The 23,836-nt window shown below is 46.2% G+C and overlaps 1 protein-coding gene across 12 annotated transcripts in view; it reads right to left on the reverse strand.

Annotated features, from left to right (window-relative positions):
• The window catches only part of CASK (calcium/calmodulin dependent serine protein kinase), a 651,701-nt gene that overhangs the window by 212,150 nt on the left and 415,715 nt on the right, over window positions 1–23,836 (reverse strand). The window lies entirely within an intron of this gene.

Genomic DNA, 23,836 nt, shown 5'->3' on the forward strand with positions numbered 1-23,836 from the left:
CAAGGAGCGTCTGCGACCAGTCGTACCAACCCTGCAAAGCCAGTCCAGAGCCACCAGGATCACTGGATTCCCCTCTGCCTCGATCCTGCGCAGGAGTCTAGGCAGGAGCTGTAACGGAGGGAAGGCATAAATTGGACGATACTGACCCCAGGGGGCCACCAGCGCGTTCTGCCAAGGGGTCTCGAGATCCTGCTACGAACCTCTGAACCCTTCTGTTGAAACGAGAAGCCAGTAGTTTCACTTCAGAAGTCCCCCACCAGAGGTGCAATTGTTGAAACACCTCCGGATGGAGAGACCATTCGCACGGACTCAGTCTGCCTGCCAATTGTTCACCCCTGGAATGTGCACAGCAGAGAGGGCTGGAACATGTTCTGCCCATCTCAGAATACCAGCCACTTCTTTGGCTGCAAGGGCACTCCTTGTGCCCCCCTGATGATTGACATATGCCACAGCCGTGGCGCTGTATGATTGAATCCTTACCGGACACCCTTGTAGACAATCCGCCCCATGAGACAGAAAAAAGTCTGATTGCCCAGATTTCCAGGATGTTGATCGGCAGAGCTGACTCCTCGCGAGTCAAAAACCCCCTCGGCTGAATGTCTGCCCCTGATAAACTGGCGTCCATGGAGATCACTGTCCAGTATAAGGAAGAATTTTCCCTGATAAAGCGCCAGAGAGCAGAGCCACCACAGCAGGGCGCCCCTCGTGTCCCAGGTTAACCCGATCAAATTGTCCAGGGATCCATGATTCCCGTCCTATTTTGCCAGGATCTCCCTCTGCAGAGGTCTTGTGTGAAACTGAGCAAACGAAACACCCTTCGAAAGTGGAAACCACCAACCCCAGCACTTGCATGCAAGTCCTGAGAGATGAGCAGCGGTTAAACAACAGAAGCTGAATCGCATGCTGCAGCTTTTGCAGTTTCTCCTCTGGGAGAAACACTTGAGCCGAAACTGAACTCAGAGTCAGACCCAGATAATTCAACATGTTGGACGGAGTCAGAGCCGATTTCTCAAAAATTCAGCGTCCACACTGAGGTCTAGGTCGTTATGCAAGACGGAACGCGATCCCGCTTGCAGAAGAAAGTCGTCCAGGTACCCCAGTTCCGCAATTCCTCTCTGTCTGAGTAAGGAGAGTACCGGGGCCAACACCTTCGTTAATACCCCGAGGAGCAAATGGAGACCAAGGGGTAACGCAACAAATTGATAATGCTCTTCTCCAACCACAAAGCGAAGGATGCGTTGATGTCCGCTATATATTGGAATATGGAGATAGGCGTTCTTGATGTCGATAGAGGCCAAAAAATCCCCCCGCTGAAGGGACTCCATCTTGAATTGTTGTTGTTCACAAAGAGGTTCAAAGCCTTGAGGTTCAAAATTGGATGAACCTTGCCCTCTTTTCTGGGGACAGTGGAAAGGTTTAAATAAAACCCCTACAAGCATTCCATTTCTGGAACTGGCACAATGACCCCCTGAAAGAGCAAATCTTGCACCGCCCCTATTAGGCCCTGCAACCGATCCAGGGACAGGTGTAGGTTGGATGGGAAGAACCTTGCCAGAGGCAAGGACCGAAATTCAATCTTGTAATCAGATGGAATCAATTTGTGAACCCATTTGTCCCGAAGAGGACTTGTCTGTGGAGCCAAAGGGACCCGCTTTTGACTTACCAACCCAGGGTCTTTTGGAACCCCCTGAGAATACTCGGGAGGGTTTTGAACCCTTGACGAAAGGGCTGCTTGTGGGCTGAGAACACCAGACCACGTCTGTGCCGAGGCTCTCTGCGGAAGCAGTGTGCTCTTACCAATAGTGAGACTTTTAATAAGCTCTTCCATTGAAGCTCCGAACAGATGATCCCCCACAAACGGGAGATCAGTAAGCACCTTCTTGGAAGCTTGGTCCGCAGACCAACATTTTAGCCAAAGCAGGCGACGGAAGGTCAACACAGTCACAGATGCCCTGCAGGCTAACAGGGCCGCATTCAGGGAGGCATCACAGATATACTGTAACCCCTGTATTAACTGGTCCGTCAATTCCGCCAGCTCAAGAGGGTGTTGACCCTCTTCCAAATCCTGGTGAAGGATTCTAGACCATTCTGTTAATTTGTTTTGTAGATTAATCAGTTGAAGGAGCTCTATGCGGCCCAGTCAAATTACCCTATCAGCTGTTGAGCGGATCGGTCAGCTGACTAGCAGACTAAGGCTGGTTTCACATAGGCAGTTCACTGTCAGTTTTTCAGGCAGACCTGATTGGATCCACCATTGTTCTCTAAGGAGCGGCAGATTTTAGTGGACATGTGCCCCCTGACATCCGAATCGATCAGCCAAAAACAGACGGATGGGGGATCCATTCCTTATCTGTCCGGCAGATCGGATGGAAAACTGACATGTGGTCCATTGCCATCGAACACTTCAAAGAACAGCGGGGCTGTGCCCATGTCCGCTTTGCAAAGTCGAGCAGACACGGACCTGACTCCTGCCTGCTTAGCGGGCATCAGCGGAGAGATCACCTGCTGAACACGCGGATACTCTTTACGAAGTCCACCCTGTGTAAAAGGGGCCTTACATGGTGAAAAGAAACCCATCCATTATGCAGCACTGCAAAGCAGGAAGACAATTTAAACATAGCTGCCACATATACAATTCTAAAAAAAAAAAAAAATACTGCATGAAAATGCATTAATAGGATTATTTACATCAACCTGACTTATTTTACCTATTTGTTTAATAAAGACACCAAAAGACCATACACTTTAAAGTTGCTCTTACAATCCAAGCTACAGTCCTCAATTGGTGCTGCATTATACCAAAATTAGGCTTGGGAAAATTTCAAACCATGGAGTGATGCCACTGAAGAATGATCAAAAAATAGACCATAAACTTGTAAAATACCTGATTATTGTCATGCTGTATATATATATATATGTGTATTATGTGACAACTTAAAGAATATAAAAAGGAAAAAAAAAACATGAAATATTTACTAATTGGTAATGGGCTTATTAAATGGACAACAGAACGGTAGTTATCACATTTCCTTTACACAGTAACAAGTATTTCAGACTTGAGGAAGTAGAAAAACCACCTATTGCTAAAAAGCTTAGTGAAAACATGAAATATTTGTACTAAAGAAAACCCCTTCTGTACAAATTTGTGTGTACACTGGTGATAGAAGTAAACCATTTTACATAATTTCTTGAGTTCAGGTCCTTTTTATTTTGCCAATTTTTACGTTTTTAAATCTAACGACAGTTTATCAGTGCAATTGACATATTACTCATTCTGTGGACAGACAAGCATGTAATTAGGAAAGTCAGGAGACTGAAATGATACAAGTAATTGTTAAAGAGAACCTAATATTCTTAAACATTCATGTTGTACTTCATAGATTTGTTTGTCGTGTACTTAGAAATACTGAATAAATGAGCTGTGTTTCTTGTTAGGTACAATTGGTGACTTGCAGACCACACACTGATCTCAAGGCTACCCACAGCTCTTTCCTATACACCATACATGAAGATTTTCCATTACTGGTAGTGGTATGCTCCTGAGAGTTTTTGCTCTGGTCCCAGATGGCCTGATGACACAAAATGGCAAGGACAAATTTGTCACTCATTTAATAAAGTGCCAAATAATGCATTGCACATGAAGCAAGACGCACTGGGGAGACACTTTGTGACACATGAAAGAACTTCTGGAATATACACATTATTTCAGTGAAGTTTCATAGCAAATGTCTTGATGGTGCTAAGAAAAAATTAGGTTTTTGTCTTACCGTAAAAACTATTTCTCTGATGTTCATTGACAGACACAGCTCCTGATCTTCTTAACCATTGGGTTATACTGCCCCCTACAGTAGGACGACAGTAGGCAGAAAAAAAGTCTGGCTACGCCTATGGGCAGTCCTAGGAGGTATACTTCCTCTTTCTGCTATAGGTACTTAGTTTTGTTAAAAGCAGTGTCAGAAGAATTACAACTCCATAGTGGGGTGGGTGCTGTGTCCGTCAATGAACATCAGAGAAATGGATTTTACGGTAAGACAAAAAAACAATTTTCTCTTTTGTTCATTGACAGACACAGCTCCTGATCTTTTTAACCATTGGGACGTCACAAAGCAGTGTTAAACATGAGGGGTGGGAACAGCGAAAAAAGAAATTCCCAAATCTAAACTATAGCCAACCAGGTAAAAAAGGAGCTCAACCAAAACAAATGGAGCCCACCTGAAAGAAACATACACCCTCAAGAGGACCAGGTCCTCTAAATAGCGGTCTGCAAAACCTTGCGGCCAAAAGAAGCATCTGCAGATGCCAACAAATCCACATTATAGAACTTTGTGAAAGTGTTTACCGACGACCAGGTGGCCGTCTTGCAAACCTGCATCCCTGACGCCTGACAGAAGGCCCAGGAGGAACTGAGCACCTGAGTAGGGGTGCTTCCTTTGACAGGGAAAGGAGGAACCTGACCCTTGATGTATTGGCCCGAATCAACGTTTGTCTGATCGACTGGCAGTTGAAGCTCCCTCAGCCATCTTGCCAGTTTCCTGCCGCTGACGTCAGACGCCTTCCGGTTCCCTCCACAGCCGCATCTTTCTGATTTCCCCGATCGCCCGGACGCACACAGCCAGCTGGTCTGGCGCTCTGTACCTGAGGCACCCCGGATTGTGTGGACCCCTCTCACCATCGTGGAACCGTTTTGGACCCGACAGACGCTTTTATCCTTATTTTAATGTAAGTTACTACGTATTTATGTCATAAATCATAATCTTGCACTCAAGTTGCGCTCTTCCCTCCTCCTTTAGACTGCAAATTCTTGTCCCATTTGATGAGAATCTCCCTTTGCAGGGACCTCGTATGGAACTGTGCAAACGGGACCGACTTGAAGGTCAACACCATCAGGCCAAGCACCCGCACACAAGTCCAGAGGGATGACCATCTGCTGGACAGTAGGAGAGAACTGCAGCTAGCAGTTTCTGGAGTTTGTCCGGAGGAAGAAGCACTCTGGCTAAGGCCGAGACCAGAGTCAGTCCCAGTAAGTCTAGCTTTGTGGAAGAACCAAAGGCAGACTTCTGAAGATAGAGAATCCAGCTGAATTCCATAAGAGTTTGTATGGTGATCTCCAGGTTTTCCACCAGCGCAAACAATCCACCAGCGTAACAATGCTAGTACAGGGGCCAACACTTTTGTGACCCGAAGAGTGGTGGCGGGACCAAAGAATAATGCCACAAACTGATAATGCTCCTCACCCACGGCAATGTAGAGGAAGCACTGGTGACCAACACATATTGGAATGTGAAGGTAAACATCTTTGATGTTGATGAAGGCAAGAAAATCCCCCTTGATAAAAAAAAAAGGAATTGGCAGCACTCCAGGTTGAGTCAAAATCCAGATTTATTGACTGGACATCCAAATTATGACAATCGTGACAAGGTAGACGCGTTTCACACACCTTAATGATTGAGCACACAGTGTGTGAAACGCGTCTACCTTGTCACGATTGTCATAATTTGGATGTCCAGTCAATAAATCTGGATTTTGACTCAACCTGGAGTGCTGCCAATTCCTTTTCTTTTATCAAGTTTTCACGGAGGCGAGCCGGGGCATGCACCTGTGTGAGTCATCAGGCAATTACACCACCCTGAGCAGTGAGTCCTTGTCTGTTCAAGAAAATCCCCCTGATGCAGGTAAGCCACCGCCATGTGAATGGACTCCATCCTGAACTTCTGCACTCGCACAAAGCAGTTCAGCGTCTTGAGGTCCAGGATTGGACACACCTTGCCTTCTTTCCTGGGGACTGTAAACAGGTTTGAGTAAAATCCCTGAAAACAATCCGAAGTCGGAACCGGGACAATCACCCTTTGAAGTAAAAGGTCTAGCATCGCCCCAAAGAGAGCCTGTAATCGGACTGGGGACGAAACAATCTTGTAGCCAAACCATACGACTTTGTGAACCCACTTGTCTTGTACCAGGGAAGTCCACGGGTCCGTGAACCAGTGAAGATGTTCCCCCACCCCATATTCAGGTGAGGGTGAACCTTCATGCTGAAGGGGCCTTATCCACGGGTCTGGAGAAGCCCCCTCTCGTCTTGCCAGACCAGGCTCATTTGGATCCCCCAAAGGAGGCCTTAAAGGCTTCGATCCCTTGTCAGTCGACTCTGAGGGACGAAAAACTTTCTTATGAGCCGAGAAGGAGGGCCCACGTCAACGACGAGGGTCCTTGCCCTTAGTAGCCTGCGGAAGAAAGGTAGTCTCCCCCCCCCCCCCGTGAGACTCTAAATTACATCATCTGGGGTAGCTCCAAACAGGCGATCTCCTTGAAAAGGAAGATCAGTCAAACCATTTTTAGAAGTCTGCAGATCAGAAGGACACGCCGAAGGACCACTGGCGAAACAGAGTGGCAAGCAACTAGGGAAGCCACATCCAAAGAGGCATCACAGATAAACTGCAGCCCCTGGACCAGCTGGTCTGCAAGCTCAGCAAAGGCAGGGGGGAGCTGTTCTCTCTCCAGGTGACAGAGTAAAAGCTTAGCCCACTCAGTCAATTTGCGACACCAGGGCAATGGTTAATAGCGGCCTTAGTGCTGAACCAGACAGAGTGTACATATTGCAGGCCACAGGCTCCTTCTTCCAGTCAGCCGGGTCCTTAAAGGTCGAGGATCTTCAACCGGAATCATGAATGTCTTGTTTAATTTGGAAACCGGAGGGTCCACCAACGGTGGCACAGTCCACTTCTTATGAAGGGTGCGCGATTGCAGATGTGGAGGAATCATCCTCACGATCTGAGGATTCCAGGCGTGTGGTCGCAGACCCAGCAGGGTGACCGACGCTCGCGGCGGACAAATCAAAATCAGGATCTGATGAGACAGATGAGCCAGGGGAAGGCAAGGGGCGCTTTCTGCTAGCCTGTCGCACGAAAGCCACCTCCACCAGGGACTCACCGAACTCCAGGACTGTTGCCTGTGCAACGATTGATGATTGGGACCCAGAGGGCCCCGCAGCCTCAGAGAGAGGATCAGGTGGGGAGATGTGCTCCAAAGACTCCATGAGTCACCAGGGGAACCCCACAAAAAGTGTAACACACTGCTAAGGGACAATACCCACCGCGCTGGCAGCACCACTTGGTTGCCAGTCATAAGCACCAATCGATCCTCAGCAGAGAGGGAGAGAACCCCACCAGACTCACCACCCCACAGAAACCAGGCACCACAGCCACCAGGAGAATCTGCACAGTACATGCGTGCATTTAGGAAGTGAAAGGATCCTGGAGTCAGCACAAGGAAATGAGGGGCATTCACCGCCGAAAACGCCGCCCAGAAGGCTCCAGACACACGTCCGCTGCTGTTTTCTATGGCAAACCACCGCAAAACAGCTGGCGGACTACACAAACATGGCCGCCGTGCAATGCAGGACAAGGCTACTGCAAAATGGTGGCCCCGCGTGACACTATGAGGCTCTCAGGGACCCATTAAGGATCCCTAGGCCTCAAGGAGAGCCACAAGCAGGATGGGAGGCCCTGGCAAGGGTTTCCACCAGGTATAGCCCCCCCACAGCTGATTGGTCGATGGGGGCGCACCCCCCCCACCACCATAGCGCCCTGATCCCACCCCGGGAGGTAGACCAGACCACCCACACAGCCCAAGCACAAGTGGGGTTAGAATGGGGGGACAGGTGAGGGGGTGCCTGACGGGAAGGAAAGGGACTTGGGGTTCGACTGTCCCATAGAGGGCCCAAGTCCGCCCCAAAACCCTCCAGGGGGAGAGGGGGGCAGCTACTTATATCAAGAACCAAGCGGGCACTGCTCCAGACAGATCCCCTTGCCATTGAAATGGGGGGGGGGCTGTTGGCCAGGAGGATTGCTGCGATCATAGTAGAGAGAGATAGAGTACACCCTGCGACTGCCCATAGGCGTAGCCAGGCTTTTTTTCTGCCTAGTGTCCTACTCCTGTAGGGTGCAGTTTAACCCAATAGTTAAGAATATCTGGAGCATTTTAGCCAGATAATACGCTGAAGGACCACTACCGAGTCTAGAAGGCAAGGGAGTTGCATCTAAAGAGGCAAAAGTTTGGCCCACTCGGTCAGATTTAACACCAGGGCAATAGTAAAAACCAGTCTAAGCGCCGACCCGGCCACCCTGAACATATGGCGGGTCAGAACCTCCAACCTCCTAGCAGCCAGATCCTTAAAGGTCGGGAAATCTTCCACCGGAATTAGGTTTTCTTTATTTAACCTGGAAACTGGAGTCGACTACTGGTGGAACCATCCACTTTTATTTAGCAGGAAATCCTCATAAAAATACAGCAACGCAAAACACTTAGGGATTGCAAAGTTGCGTTCTGTATAGCCCCATGGTTTGTGACAATATTGTCACAGTATTGGGGAACACCTTCGCCGCCTTGGAGGGCCTGTGGATGCCAGAAGGGACCAGCGCCTCTGACGCACTGACACAATCAGTGCATCCACCAGCATCTTTTCATGCGCAGCTAGAGGAGCAGAGGAATCATCCTCACTATCAGAGCACGCAAGGTGCGTGGACGCAGACCCAGAAGGGTAACTCGCATCTGTGTTGGCCAAATTAGATTCCGGATCTGATGAGAGAGAGGAGGCAGTTGAAGGCGGGGGGGGGGGAGCGCTTTTTGCTAGCCCGTTTGCCCATTACCAAATCCACCTTGGACACTAAGGACTCCAGGACTGCCGTCAGTGATGGTTAGGACCCGGAGAGCCCAGCAGCCTCTGAGGGGATCAGGTGGGGAAATGTGCTTCAGCGACTCCATTAAGGAACAGGGGGACCCACACATAAAAGTGTTTAACACTGCTAAGGACAACCCTATCAAGCTGGTTGCACTACAAGGCCCAGCACAGATGCACTATCACTGCTATAGCAGAGAGAGGGAGAGAGAACCCCACAAACCTCACCACTACCGATCAGGCACTCACAGCATCAAACGAACTGCACACCATGCAACGATCAGGAAGAGAAAGATCCAAGAGTCAGCACTAGGGGATAAGGAGGGGCTCCCCCCGCCGAATCACCACCCATACAGCTCCAAAAACATGTCCGCTGCCACTTCCAATGAACAAACCACAAGAAATCGGCCGCAGAGGTTACACAAACATGGCCACCGAGCCATAGCACAAAAAAACTGTAATGAAAAAAACACCCACCGCGCAGCACCACATGGCACCGGGGGGACCCCAGGGGCTCCGAGCCAAATCCCAGCAGTAAGGGGGCCCCTGGTAGGAGCCCCCACCAGACAAAGCCACCTACCAAAAGTTGATTTTTCGGTCACCGGCGGTGTGTCTCCCCCCTACCCCCATCGCCAGCTCGACACCCTAGACAGACCTAAAAAGGTATGGCCTCCCCATAGGAGGGGTGTGGGCAGATGGGGGGGGTAACAAGTCCGCAGAGGACCACCGATAAAATGGGGGGGTGCAGGGGAAGGAGGGAAACCAGAGGATCTGACCATCCCAGGGAAGGGCCCACATCCACCCCAAAACCCTCCAGGGGTAGAGGGGGGACAGCTACCTACTATACCAGGAACAGGGTGGGCACCACTCCTGACAGACCACCGCTCCATTGGAATGTGGGTGGCTGTTGGCCAGGAGGAATGCTGTGACTCAGGTTGAAGCCAGGTCATATGCGCCCTCGTGAGATGTTTAACTCGCAGGCCAGCCCCCATCCAGTGGGGCTATGGCACGGCCGACCTAGCGCAGAGCTGAGACCCTCTGGATCTAGATTATCCAGTCCATCGCCCAGTCTGGCAGTTGATCGAAAACAAATTATCAAAGATAGAAAAAAATCCATGTAAAAGGAAATAAATGGTCAGGACAGGAGATTCCGGGAAGGAACTAGGTCCTTACTCATGACTAGGCAGAAAAAAACTGAGTGGCTACAGCTGAGATTGGGAGTATACCCCCAGGGACTGCTCCATAAGCGTAGTCAAGTTTTTTCCCTGCCTACTGTCCTACTCCTGTAGGTGGCAGCATAACCCAACAGTGAAGATAAGGAGCTGTGTCCATCAATGAACGAAAGAGAAGGTGCTTTTGTGCTTTTTTGAGAGCGGATATAACCAAAAAATATTGAGGAAATTTAAAGCATAGAACTAATTAGATTAAGTCCCTGTTCACACAGGAATGACTTGTCATGCGATTTGACAGGTCCAAATTACATGACAAGCTGCATCCTATTGTCGGCAATGGAATGGTTTAAATTGGTGCGGCGCTAAATTTGCGGTGCTGCACCAATTTGAGAAAAATTCCTGCACTAGTTTTGACAATTTCAGGTGTGACTTGCATAGACATCTGTGCATGAAATTGCACAGATGTCAGCCAAGTTATACCTTAAATTGCACTGACCTGCAGCATTGAAATCCTGCGATTTCAAGGGAAATCGCAGGATTTCAAAGTTGGATTCAGAGTGAATGAGGGCTCAGAGCGTCTACCAATATCACAATGAAATCTACAAAATATATACTGATGACATTTTACAGATAAAACAATCCACTCTTGAAATGATAAACCTATGGAAAAATCTGAATTACCAGTAACGCAATAAAATTTTGTAATTCTAAATTATTTTTTATTATGATTTGTTAACTTGTCAATGGTAAATACATACAAATGATTAGGAAACAAACATTTGATAACGGTTTAAATAGAATAAATTTCACTTGTGAGGACACGATTTCAATATTCTTGTTTAAAAAAAATTATATCCCCTATATAATATTAAGTTTACAACAATGTAATCATCGAAAGTTATTCAATTAAAAAAAAAAAGAAAATGTCAGCCACTTACCAGCAGAATCTGAAATCCCTGATAAATCAACAGACCGAGAGCTCATGCAGCCTATCTACATACTAAATAACTGCTTCACAATTAAAGGGAAAGTGGAGCATAAGTACCCAAGTCTTGTATCCCAGTCTGGCCCCCAGTCAACAAAAGGAGATATTGTTCATCAGCTCAAGGGAAATATAACTAGCAAAATGGTTGACATCTGTATTCCGAAAACGTTTCCTGGAATGTGACCAATATGCTTGAGTGTACAAAATACTGATTTTTCTCGCATGCCTAACTTTAGCTTGCTGTCTAAATTACAGACACCCCTCAGTGACTACTTTGAACTGCCAAAAGCCAAACGGTGACACCTACATTTTGTTTGCAAAGGAAATGTTTATATAGCTAAGGAACTTATTTTAATACAGATTAAAATACAATTTAAATTACTGACACTGCACAATATAAAACAATCTGTAAAATAAAGCTAGTAAACTTAGGTCTCAATAATTGCTAAAAATCCTAGCTGCACAAACCATATGCCTGGGTGGAAAAAAACAAAACTATCACTCATTCTACTCACTTGGAGTTCATGCACAAGGAAAACACCAGAAAAACTAACTATAGAAAAACTAATTTTACATACATACATACATACATACATGTCAACATATTTGACCATTGCAGTGCAAGTCTATGATTAGCAAATTGTAAAGACCACACCTGGGTGTACACTGAACACCATATCAAACAAACATTCACAGATATTAGACCTTTGGGATAGGCAGATTTACAGAAAACCAAAGCTACAGCCACTAGAACAATGGTAAAAGAAGCAAAAATTGTCTTTAGGAATTCCCTTTTTTTTTTTTTTTTTTTTTTTTTTAAAAGGAGCAGATATTAGCGGCTTAAGATCTTATAGAAAATAACAAATAGATGATAAACAAAACAATCGTAACCGTGCTAGCGGTTTAACCACTTCCCACAAACTGACGTACCTGTACGTTGGCTTGAAGTGGTTATACAGGGGTGATGCCTGCAGCTGCAGGCATCAACCTGGTACCGTTATTTAGAGCCAGCGGTCGGCTTTTTGGTGATAACCAATATCGCTCAGCAGCTGCTTGGATATTATCCCAGCGAGCGGGAGGGGACGTCCCCCCTCCTGCCACTCTGCCTGGGCCTCCCGCCCCACTGGGAGACCCGAGCAACCAGCCGGCAGATGTGAATCCGAATCTGGCTTGGATTGGGTCTCCAAACAAGTAACCATGAAGCAACGTCATTTCCGGTTTACCTGGCTGCTAATAGCGCTGATTTAGAAAACTAACAGTATTCAAAAAATGGGATTTTTGACTTACCGTAAAATCCATGTCGCTGATGTTCACTGACGGACACAGCACCTGATTTTTCTTAACCATTGGCTTACACTGCTCCCTACAGGAGTAGGTCAGTAGGCAGGAAAAAGCTTGACTACGCCTATGGGCAGTCCCAGGTGGTATACACCAAAAACCAAAACTACTGGAGCCCACCTGAAAAAAACAATACACCCTCAAAGAGGACCAGGTCCTCCAAACAGCAGCCAGCAAAACCTTGCGGCCAAAAGAAGCATCCGCAGATGCCAACACCACCACTTTACAAAAAACTTTGTAAAAGTGTGCACCAACAACCAGGTGGCCACCTTGCAAAATCTGCGTCACTGACGCTTGAAGACGGAAAGCCCAGGAGACACTAAGCGCCCTAGTAGAGTGTGCCTAAACAGGGAAAGGAAGAACCTGACCACTGATACAACAGGCCTGAACCAGATGGTTGAATAATTGTCCGTGATTAAAGCCATATGCTTAAAATTACAAGCCAGCGGTTTATTTCCACCAGATCCTTGGAAAGGGTTACTATTTTGCATATAGTTGAATGTGCGCTAGCTTATATTTCGGAGAGCTGGGCTGTGCGCCACCCCCCTGTGACGAAGTCAGAATGACGAAATGCGGTGGGGCATGACTGTACAGCATCTAGAAATAGCTGACAGTGACTGGCGGGTGTCACCAATCGATTCACCAGCATGGAGAGGGTGTGATCCACAGGATATGCTCAGCATGGTCAGTCATATATGCAAATTTTTAAACATTGGAAGATGTGAGTGTAATAACTGCTGTTTTAATAAATGTGATTGCTAAAACGGTATTACACTAGCATAGGTTTTTCTTTTTACATATATCCGCACTATAACATCCCGGTGAGAAGGAGGTTTAAAGAGGAACGTATACCAAGCATCCAGGGGATCGTGATGACAAATTTAAAGTGATTTTTGCCTTGTCCATGAGAGCGGAAGGCATTTTTTCCCGGTGAGTCGCCAGTTTATTGGGAGTGTGAATACACATCGGTGGTGGAGCGTGAGGTGTTTTTCTATTTCACATCGGGATAGCACGGTCTCTTCCAAGTCAAGCTAGTCACATTGTTTTTTAATTGCGTTGATTTCATTGTGTTGTATTTCCCACAAACTCTCTCTATGAATTTATATGTAGTTGGTGAAATGTCAGATTGCGCTACTGATTTCCTATACAAGTAATATTCAGTTGCAAGTTGGATTTCTCTTTTCGAGGCCTGAATAACTGTCTGTCTGATCCATCAGGAAATGGTCGCAGAAGAAGCGGACAACCCTTAGTGAGGTCCGTCTGTGAGCGCAAAGAGACTGACTTCCTAAAAGACTCCATAGCTGCCAGGTACACCCTCTAATTGCCCAGACCACATCCAAGACATGCAAGGCAATTTCAGATGTTAAGGCCTGGGACACAGGGAAGGCAATACAAAGTCTTCATTCAAATGACAGTAAGAGACCACCATAGGAAGGAATGAAGAACAGAGGCAAAGCACCACCTTATCCTTGTGAAGCATCATAAAGTGAACAGGATAACACCGTCAGTTCCGACACCCTGCATGCAGAGGTTATAGCCACCAAAGGCCACCTTCTGGGGTAGCTTAAGCAGGGAAACCTCCCGAATATTTTCAAAGAGAAACTTCAGTAGAGTTGAAAGCACCACATTCAGATTCCAGGGTGGCAACGCACTGAAGGAACCAAATGTTAGACGCCCTGAAGAAAAGGTATGCACCAGGGAGTGTGTTGCCAAAGGTCGTTGGAAAAAGACCGCCAAAACCCGATACCTGGCCCTTGATGGTACTCAAGGCCAATTTTTGTTCCACCCCCCGTTGAAGGTTCCGACGAATAGGCTGCAAAGCCGCAGCTTAAATTTTTGGCCAGATCCGCACGCTTGAGGCGCGGATGGTAAAAAACATTTGCTCCCCCAGACCAACAACCACTGCAGGGAGCCCAGAGGACATTCCTGCCATAGTCACCAACCCCCAGGTGGCAGGGAACTCTGCTCGACCCCCCCTTTGCACACCCTAGAAAAAGCGGTCAGCAGCAACTACAACCAACCGCCTTTAAGAGCATGTGGCAAAGCCAGCTCATCACCTCATTGGGGGGGGGGGGGGAAACCCAGCGACAGAAATTTTAGAGGGGCGGGGGGGGGGGGGGGGGGAAGGGAGGGGAACCCTTGGGTCCGACCATCCCAGGAAGGGGCCCACGTTTACCCCAAAACTCTCCAATGGGGGGACAGCCACTTACCACACCAGGAACAGGGTGGGCACCGCTCCATTGTAATGTGGGTGCTGTCGGCCAGGAGGAAACGATGCGACTCAGGCTGAAGCCAGTTAGTATGCATCCTTGCGAGACATTGAACTTGCAGGCCAGCCCCCGTCCAGTGGGGCTACGTCATGGCTGACCTAGCGCGGAGCTGAGGTATGCATGCGTTCGCTGGCCAGACTGGGGGGACCCTAAGGATCTATATTATCCAGTTCGCCATCCAGTCCGGCACTTGATTATAGGTCTCATAGGAACAAAAAAATAACAGGGAAAAAAATTCCATTTGAAATGAAAAAATTGCCAGGACCAGAGATCCCAGCAAGGAGCTAGGTCCTTATTCCTGACAAGGCAATATAGTGCCTATAGCTGAGAGTGGGTGTATATCCCCCTGGGACTGCCCATAGACATAGTCAAGCTTTTTCCTACCTAGTGTCCTACTCCTGTAGGGGGCAGTATAACCCAATGGTGAAGAATCAGGAGCTGTGTCCGAAAGAGAAATGCAGATTTCGACGTTTTGAATACTTTGAAGTGTATTGGAGGGGTTTGGGGTATTTTAGATCCCAGTTCCCTCCATAAAGAGCACCTGTCACTGCCTATTAATGTCACAAAGGATGTTTACATTCCTTGTGACAGCAATAAAAGTGATCAGATTTATTTTTTAAGGAACATTGTTAAAAATAAAATAAATAGGAAAAAAAAATGTAAAGCGCCTCCATCCTCGTGAGTTTGACCACCAAAGAAAACGCATACTTAAGTCGTGCCTGCAAATGTAAACAGTGTTGAAATCACACGAGACATCACCGCGATTGTCCGAGCAAGAGCAAAAATTCTAGCAAAAGACATTCTGTGTGACTCTAAGCTGCGTGTGAAAGACTGTTGCAAAAATACCACGTGCCAAAAAATATTTCAACGTCATTTTATTCTTCAGAGTCTTCGCAAAAAAAAAAAAAAAAAAAATTATATATATATCTATATCTATCTATCTATATAAAATATATAATGTTTGGGGGTTCTAAGCAGTTTTCTAGCAAAGAATACGGATTTCATCTTGTAAACATGTGTCAGAAATAGGCTTGGTTCTTAAGTGGTTAAACATACAATATCTCACAAAAGTGAGTACACCCTCTCACATTTTTGTGAATATTTATTATATCTTTATGTGACAACACTGAAGAAATGACACTTTGCTACAATGTAAAGTAGTGAGTGTACAGCTTGTATAACAGTGCAAATTTGCTGTCCCCTCAAAATAATTCAACACACAGCTACAAGTTCTCAGGTGTGAATGGGGTGCAGGTGTGTTAAATTTGGTGTTAATCGCTTTCACTCTCTCATACTTACTGGTCACTGGAAGTTCAATTTGGCACCTCATGGCAAAGAACTAAGGATCTGAAAAAAATTGTTTCTCCACATAACGATGGGCAAGGCTATAAGAAAATTGCAAAGACCCGGAAACTAAGCTGCAGCACAGTGGCCAAGACCATACAGCAACAGGTTCTACTTAGAAGGGGTGGGGGGGTCAGCCTGTCAATACTCAGTCCATACGCCGTATACTGCATCAAATTGGCCTGCATGGCTGTCGTCGCAAAAGGAAGCCTCTTCTAAACATGATGCACAAGAAAGCCCACAAACAGTTTTCTGAAGACAAGCAACTAAGGACATGAATTACTGGAACCATTTCCTGTGGTCTGATGAGACCAAGACAAACTCATTAGGTTCAGATGGTGTTAAGTGTGCGGCGGCAACCAGGTGAGGAGTACAAAGACAAGTGTGTCTTGCCTACAGTCAAGAATGGTGGTGGGAGTGTCATGGTCTGGGGCTGCAAGAGTGGTGCTGGCACTGGGGAGCTACAGTTCATTGAGGGAACCATGAATGCCAACATGTACTGTGACAACATACTGAAGCTGAGCATGATCCCCTCTCTTCAGAGACTGGGCCGCAGGGTAGTATTCAAACATGATACCAATGCCAAACACCTCCAAGATGACCACTGCCTTGCTAATGAAGCCAAGGGTAAAGGTGATCGACTGGCCAAGCATGTCTCTAGACCTAAACCCCATTGAGCATCTGTGGGGCATCCTCAAACGGAGGGAGGAGGAGTGCAAGGTCTCTAACATCCACCATCTCCGTGATGTCGTCATGGAGGAGTGTTAGAGGACTCCAGTGGCAACATGTTTGTCACATGAAAAGATATATTAAAATATTTACAAAAAATGCGAGGGGTGTACTAACTTTTGTGAGATACTGTACAATCAATGTAATTAGTGTAACCGGCAGCATGCCATGAGATATTTTTCACAGAAAAAAATTTGAAATGCCAAAAGTGCTGCTCTCTCAATAAAATAAATAAAATAAAGTCCACAGCTCTGATGTAGCTCTGCACACCAGATTTTACACACTCCAATTTTTGGCGTTCCTGGCAAAAATGGACCTATGGAAGTGGAGGTGTATTGCGGTGTCTCCTCAGGAGAAGCATAATAATCAGAGTATAGCTTGCCTATTGGGAAATGGAGTTTATCAATATGGAGTTTATGAGAGCTTCATACGACAACTAATCATTTTAGAGTCATATAATTTTGGTAAGCAGATTTGAGTCTCTGTGTGGTGGCGGTGAATCACTTTACAAGAGGTGTATTAGAAGATTGCCATACAGACTTTTTTTCATCACTATATACTTTCATCACCACAATTTTTGGGACAATTCACTATTTGTGGACTTTTTGGCACATATAGTTTACTGTTTATTTGTATTGAACTAAGTTGAAGCTTGGCAATTCTAAAAAAATAGTTGATATATTGGAAGAACAAACAAAATACTATACACAAAAGAAACGTAACATTATTTAGTAGGCAGACTTAAATAACCAGACAAATTTTTATTTCGCAGTGCGTTTAGCCTAGAGCTGAATCCAGCCAAAACCTGTTTTTGTATATTTGCACAGTAAAACTAGATTACCTCCAATGCGCCCCACCTCTTGGCTGCTTCAGCTCTCGTTAACAGCTGACTTTAAATTTTGCACCATGTTTTTAGGGTGTAATGTGTTACATGGTTGCAAGAGGACCCCCACCCTCAAACCACATCACCTTTGCATGTCTGTCTGTTTTTGCACATTTGTCACAAGTTTTATGAACTAGTTTGCGGCAAAATTAACATAGGGCTCTTTCACACGGGCGTTCAGTTTTTTATGCCCGATCAGTTCCTTTTTTTTTTTTTGAAACGGACACGGATGACACTTGTGTCATCCGGTCCGTATGTCCGTTTTTCATCCCATCCGTTTGCGGATTAAAAACTGACATAATGTATCTCTATGTAAATATGGATGTCAGCGGATGACACCACTGACATCCGTTTTTGCGTCCGTTCCGTTTTTTGAACGGAAGAAAAAATAGGATTCTCTTCCGTTCAAAAAAACTGAACTGAACGGACGAAAAACGGACATCCGTATTTACATAGAGATACATTATGTCCGTTTTTCATCCGCAAACGGATGGGATGAAAAACGGACATACGGAACGCCCGTGTGAAAGAGCCCATACTGATCTCCCACAAAATAAGTAAAGTTGGCCATAGATGGTTTGTTTATTCATTCAGCTAGCAGGTTAAACAGAGGAAAAGAAAAGCAAACAAAAAAAAAAAAAAAAAAACAACACATTCCTCCATTTACACAAAGTTCATGGAGGAATCCAAACCCCCCCCTGTCAAGACACTGTATTGTGACAGCAGGACTTTTGTTTTATGTCTTTCAGGCCCTTTTAACCAAAAGGGTGTACGTCGGCAGACTTCGTTTTTCTCAGCGGGGATCGATCCGCCGACAGCTCTGTCTCCGCGCTGTGTGCGGAGAGGGAGGTGTCAGATCCCCGCTGTCCTCTATGGGGGAATTGGATGAGAATGGACCGCCTGTCCATTCTCATCCGATCCGCCAGACGGATGGAAAACAGGGTTTCCATCCGTTCCGGACTTGACGGACAGGATCAGATCGAATGTCAGCGGACATGTCTCCGCTGACATCCGCTGCCCCATAGAGATGCATGGGGCATCCGTTAGATCCACCTGAAAAACTGACAGGTGGATCTGAACTGTCCGCATGTGTGAAAGGGGCCTAAAGGTCACTTTGCAATAAAGGAAGCATAGGAACCTCTGTAGTGCAAGAATGCGCTTTTACTAAACAAAAATGCTGTACATACAAACTATTACAATTACAATACAAGACTGACATTAATGCATCAAACTCTCTCCTCATCCTCACTATCATTTGAGGAGGCACATCCTCACAATCTCAGTTGTGGGATGGGACAGTGGCATGTACCTTGGTTTTACTAACAGGTTCATGGCTCTTCTCCTTAAGGTGGATGAAAACCCTCACATATACCCAGTGAAGTGAACAGCCTCAGATGATACACAGAGATGAGACAAACTCCCTACATAAGTTTTACATGTATATCTGCTGTCTTCAGCTTGCTATATGCTTTAGAAAGTTCACAATGTGTTAGAATTTTCCTCTTCAGCACTGGGAGTGTAGTCTTGGCAGACACTGTAAAACAGCTGATTGGAGGAAAGGCGCATCCCCCCCCCCCTCCACACAGGTAGAGGAGGAAAGGAATGTGCTGTGAATAGACAAGCCCTCTGCTAATCTATTTATAGCACCCACACAAACACAAATTTCAGCCTGGTTTTAGAAATTTAGGAAGTTAACATGCTAATAACAGAAGAACGAGCAGGAGAAAAACAAGAGACTCTGGGGAGAGAGAGAGAGAGAGAGAGAGAAGAAAACACTGCAGATATGTGCGCCTAGGTAAAATTTCATGAATCAGGTTTACATCCACTTTAAAGCATTAGTTGATTAGGTCATGAGGGCTGCACACCGCTCTTGAAAATCACCAGCCCGACTAGCAGTTGAATGTACACACTCCAAAGCAACTGCTAGCTGGTATTTTTTTACCTCAATTTCTGCCATCTACCACCTTAGTAATTTGGTATAAAGCATGAAGTACCAACCCACTCAGGACATGGTATTTTCCGCTTTACTTAAATCAAACTCCTCAAGGCCAAAATCTACAAAATTATCTGAAGTTTTATTACCCCAAATCTTATTCAAAGGGGAAGCATACTTTGCAAGTCTATAGCAAGAGTCTCTTGCTCATTGTCTCTGCCTCCTCCTGGACACCAGAAACCTCTACTGCGTTGCTTTCCTAAACAGCTTACACCACATTTTTCTTTCAAAAAGCAACAGAAAACCATTCTGCTTCTGTTGAACTTTGGTGCAAAGATCACATTTGTTTTGCTTTGTGTCTTTTAAGGTTCTTTGCAGTAAGCCAAAGGAAGCACAGACATATTTATGCTGGCCATACACGCACAGAATTTTGGCCGTTTGCAGACTGAACGATTATTCATCAGTCGAAAGCGAATTGGCCACTAACTTACAGAATAAACTCTTTTACATAATAGATTTCATGATCATAATGATCGTTCGATAACATGCACAATACGAGTCAGAATATTATTTTCGTTTCAATTTTAACTTACACGTAACAACTTTTGTAGAAACGATAAAAGTTTTCGCTATGTATCCATCGACATTAGTCGGGCACACAATTGAAATCGTCAGTAAACTTGTGTTCACTAACGGCCCCATTTTCGAACAATCTTTCCTAAAACGACCATTTTCGGCCGAAATTCTGCGTGTGTATGGCCAGCATTAGTAAAGAATTAACTGATCAGTGGCTACAGCCACTGATTGACAAAAGTTTACCACGTTGTTAGTTTGACAGAGGTCGAACCAACGACAGACTTCTGTCGAATGAGGATGACCACACATGATCTAAATTCATCTAATCCCCACTGAACTGGCTGAATTTCAATCTGTCCATGGCCAGCTAATGTGGAACCCTTCATCAATACTTCATTATCTGAACATGTGCTCCATGGCAAATCTGGCAGACTTTTGCAAAATGCGACAAAACAAGCGCAGAAAGATAGGACACATCTATTCTGTACATTGCAACATCATGATAAATCAGTTGCAAGTCTTGTTCCAGGCCAACATACTGAAGCCAGAGGGCCTAGTAACTATATTTTTCAGTAGGAGAGTCTGCACTAGAAGCCTCAACATTTCCTTCATGATATGCCTCCATCAGAGTGGAGCTCTGTAAAAATTCCCATGGCATGGTGGGGGTCTCAGCGCAGTAAAGATCCAGCAGAATGTTCCAATTCAACCGCTCTTGCCCAGAACAAATAGTCATACCTTTTATTTTTTTTTTAAAGCAAACACTCTGAAATTGTAAGTGCATATATACACACACAGGTGGTCTCCCAGCTGCTGTGCAGACAGTGCAGGATCTGGTATTTACCATTTGTTGGCTTTAGCTCTGCTCGCTAAACAGCTCAGAGCACATAGACTTTTCACACCTCAATCTTAGGCTACATGGCAGTTTGTGTATGGCCAGGGACGGCCATTGGCAGCAATCAGTAATTTCTTGCTGGCAGTTGTAAATGCTGCTTGTGCACACTGTGTGCGACCAGCACCAGCTGGATGAGCTGCGTTCTGTATAATTCAATGACAGGCCCTACTTCGGTTGGCATGAGAATATTTACCCTGGGTGCAGACAGTGTGCGTCAAGGGTTGGCACCTCTGCTGAGTTCTAACTGAACACAAACTGGTTACAGCCAATGTATGCAGTCATATCACTGAGCGTTGTTGTGTCCAGAGGCAGCACTGACCACCTCTGTATTCAGTGAGCTATACTTCGCTAAACCGCTGTGTGAATGTAGCCTTAACATTTCATTATGCAGTTATATTTGTATAAGGAGCAAAGACCATCATTCCATAGATCACTTAAAACAAGTAGGTGAAAAGAGCAGAAAAGAGCCGGAGGATAAGGTTGGGGATAAAACTTTCATATTACACTCCTTGTTCCTGGCAAAGAATGAAAATAAAATGTTCCTAAAGAACATTCATGTGATGGAATGATTATATCACTTCCCTCAGACAGCAGTTAACACCTTTGCTCCTTTTAATGCTGATGATTAAACTAGGCAAGATAGCATATGGATAATATGGAAATATGGAAAATGCAAGTGGTTACACAGATGTGAAAGCATGCATGCACAATTATTAACTTGCAGTTTCAAATTAGTGAGAAAGATACCTTAGCTTTAAAGCCCCAAAGTCCTCTGTCACACAGAAGGCCATGGCTGGGTGGGTGCGTTAAAAACAGGTGGATGAGCTATGATTTTACCACCCCCTAATGCTTACAATATAGCCGGAGGGCTAGTCCTACTGAAAATTTCTGTTCGGAGAGGAAAAAAAATACGGAATCAGGAGGCAAGACTGCCTCAACGCATGGTAGTGAATCCTTTTTACGCTGCAGAGTGGGGTTATTGCTCTCATTGGGGAAAGAGTGGCCTCTTTGCAGATTTACTGGGATAGTCAGAGCTCCCTAATAGGCAGGAAGGATGAGCTTTGTTCTGTTAGATCACTGCTTGCCCACAAAGAGCAAGGGTTCCACTCTGCAGCTGCAGGCAGGGGACAGATGACTTAAACTGATGGCTCATAATGAAGGCCAATTTCAAAAAACGTTTTAGCAATTCAGGGAACAAGGCTAAGTATATACTGCTTTAGAAAACAGCATATTCTTTTTTTCTTAACACTGTAAATCAAAATGACATTCTGCAGCTTTCAGCAAGGCGGAAAAAAAAAAAAAAAAAAGCTACTTTCACTGCTCAACTACTAAAATCCTTATACAAAAGCACAGGGTTCTAAATTTTACAGGCACACACAATTATAAAGGTGTGCTAAATGGAAACATGATTCCTTTTCAGAAATTCTTTGGGTGTTTTATTCCACAGCTAATCAGGGCCGGCGCTACCTGTAAGGCGAACCAGGCAGTCGCCTAGGGCGCCAACTCAGCAGGGGGCGCCAGCATCCTACCTGCTGCACCCCGTCCCGGAATCAGTATGGACCGGCAGTTGCAGGCGGCGCCCCTCCTGTTGTGCTGCACCTGCGCGGCGGCGCCCGCGGCTGCCTGGGCGCTTTTGAGATGTGTGCGAGTCTCAGGGCTGACACCGGGCTCCAGCGTCGGAAATCTTCGTAGCGGCGATGCCGCGCATGCGCATTAGGTTTCCCCCGCAGATGACGTCAGCCGGCGGAGGAGATAGGGCGGGGGGAGAACTAATGAGCGAGTCAGGAAGTTTGACTCAGCGCCGGGGTAGGGAAATGTGATAGAGGGAGCTGCTTGTGCTGCCAAGGAGTACTGCTGCCGCCCGTCCAGGGAATCTGAGGCCTGCAACTCGGAGATCTGAGGAGACATGGACGCCAGCAACAAGCCCCTAAGAATCCCCGCACACATGGCTGTGTATGTGGAGGAGCACCAGGTGTTCCAGATCATCCAGGTGAGGGGGCTGGGGAGGTCACATGACTGACATAGAACTACAACTCTCAGCGAGCCCCAAGCACAGCACACACCTCGGGGGGGGGGGGGGGGTCCAATAGGTTTTGATAAAGACTTCACTATTATAAATAGTTATAGGAGACTTACTCACTGTCTAAAGGGGTTTTAACCCCTCCACCACTGCTATCCATCATAGGTTTTCCCTGTACCACCGCTATCCTTCATCTTAGGCTCCCCTCCATCACCGCTATCCTCCATCATAGGTTTTCCTGCACCACTGCTATCCTCCATCATAGGCTCTCCTCCAGCACCGCTATCCTTCATCATAGGCTCTCCTCCAGCACCGCTATCCTTCATCATAGGCTCTCCTCCAGCACCACTATCCTCCATCATAGGCTCTCCTCCAGCATCACTATCCATCATAGGCTCTTCTCCAGCACCACTATCCTTCATCATAGGCTCTCCTCCAGCACCACTATCCATCATAGGCTCTCCTCCAGCACCACTATCCTTCATCATAGGCTCTCCTCCAGCACCGCTATCCTTCATCATAGGCTCTCCTCCAGCACCGCTATCCTCCATCATAGGTTTTCCTGCACCACTGCTATCCTCCATCATAGGCTCTCCTCCAGCACCGCTATCCTCCATCATAGGCTCTCCTCCAGCACCGCTATCCTCCACCATAGGCTCTCCTCCAGCACCACTATCCTCCACCATAGGCTCTCCTCCAGCACCGCTATCCTCCATCATAGGCTCTCCTCCAGCACCGCTATCCATCATAGGCTCTCCTCCACCACCACTATTTTTCCCCATAGACTCTTCTCCACCACCTCTATTCTTCATTAATAGGCTCTCCTATGGATAGTGGTGCTGGAGGAGAGCCTATGATGGAGGATAGCGGTGCTGGAGGAGAGCCTATGATGGAGGATAGAGGTGGGGGAGGAGAGCCTATGATGGATAGCGGTGGGGGAGGAGAGCCTCTGATGAAGGATAAAGGCCTAAGACAATCTTGCTGCCAAATACAAACAGGGAGCACAGGATTTTTCCCCACATT

This window comes from Pelophylax lessonae (assembly GCF_965119305.1).
Source record: "Pelophylax lessonae genome assembly, chromosome: 2".
Lineage (NCBI taxonomy): Eukaryota > Metazoa > Chordata > Amphibia > Anura > Ranidae > Pelophylax > Pelophylax lessonae.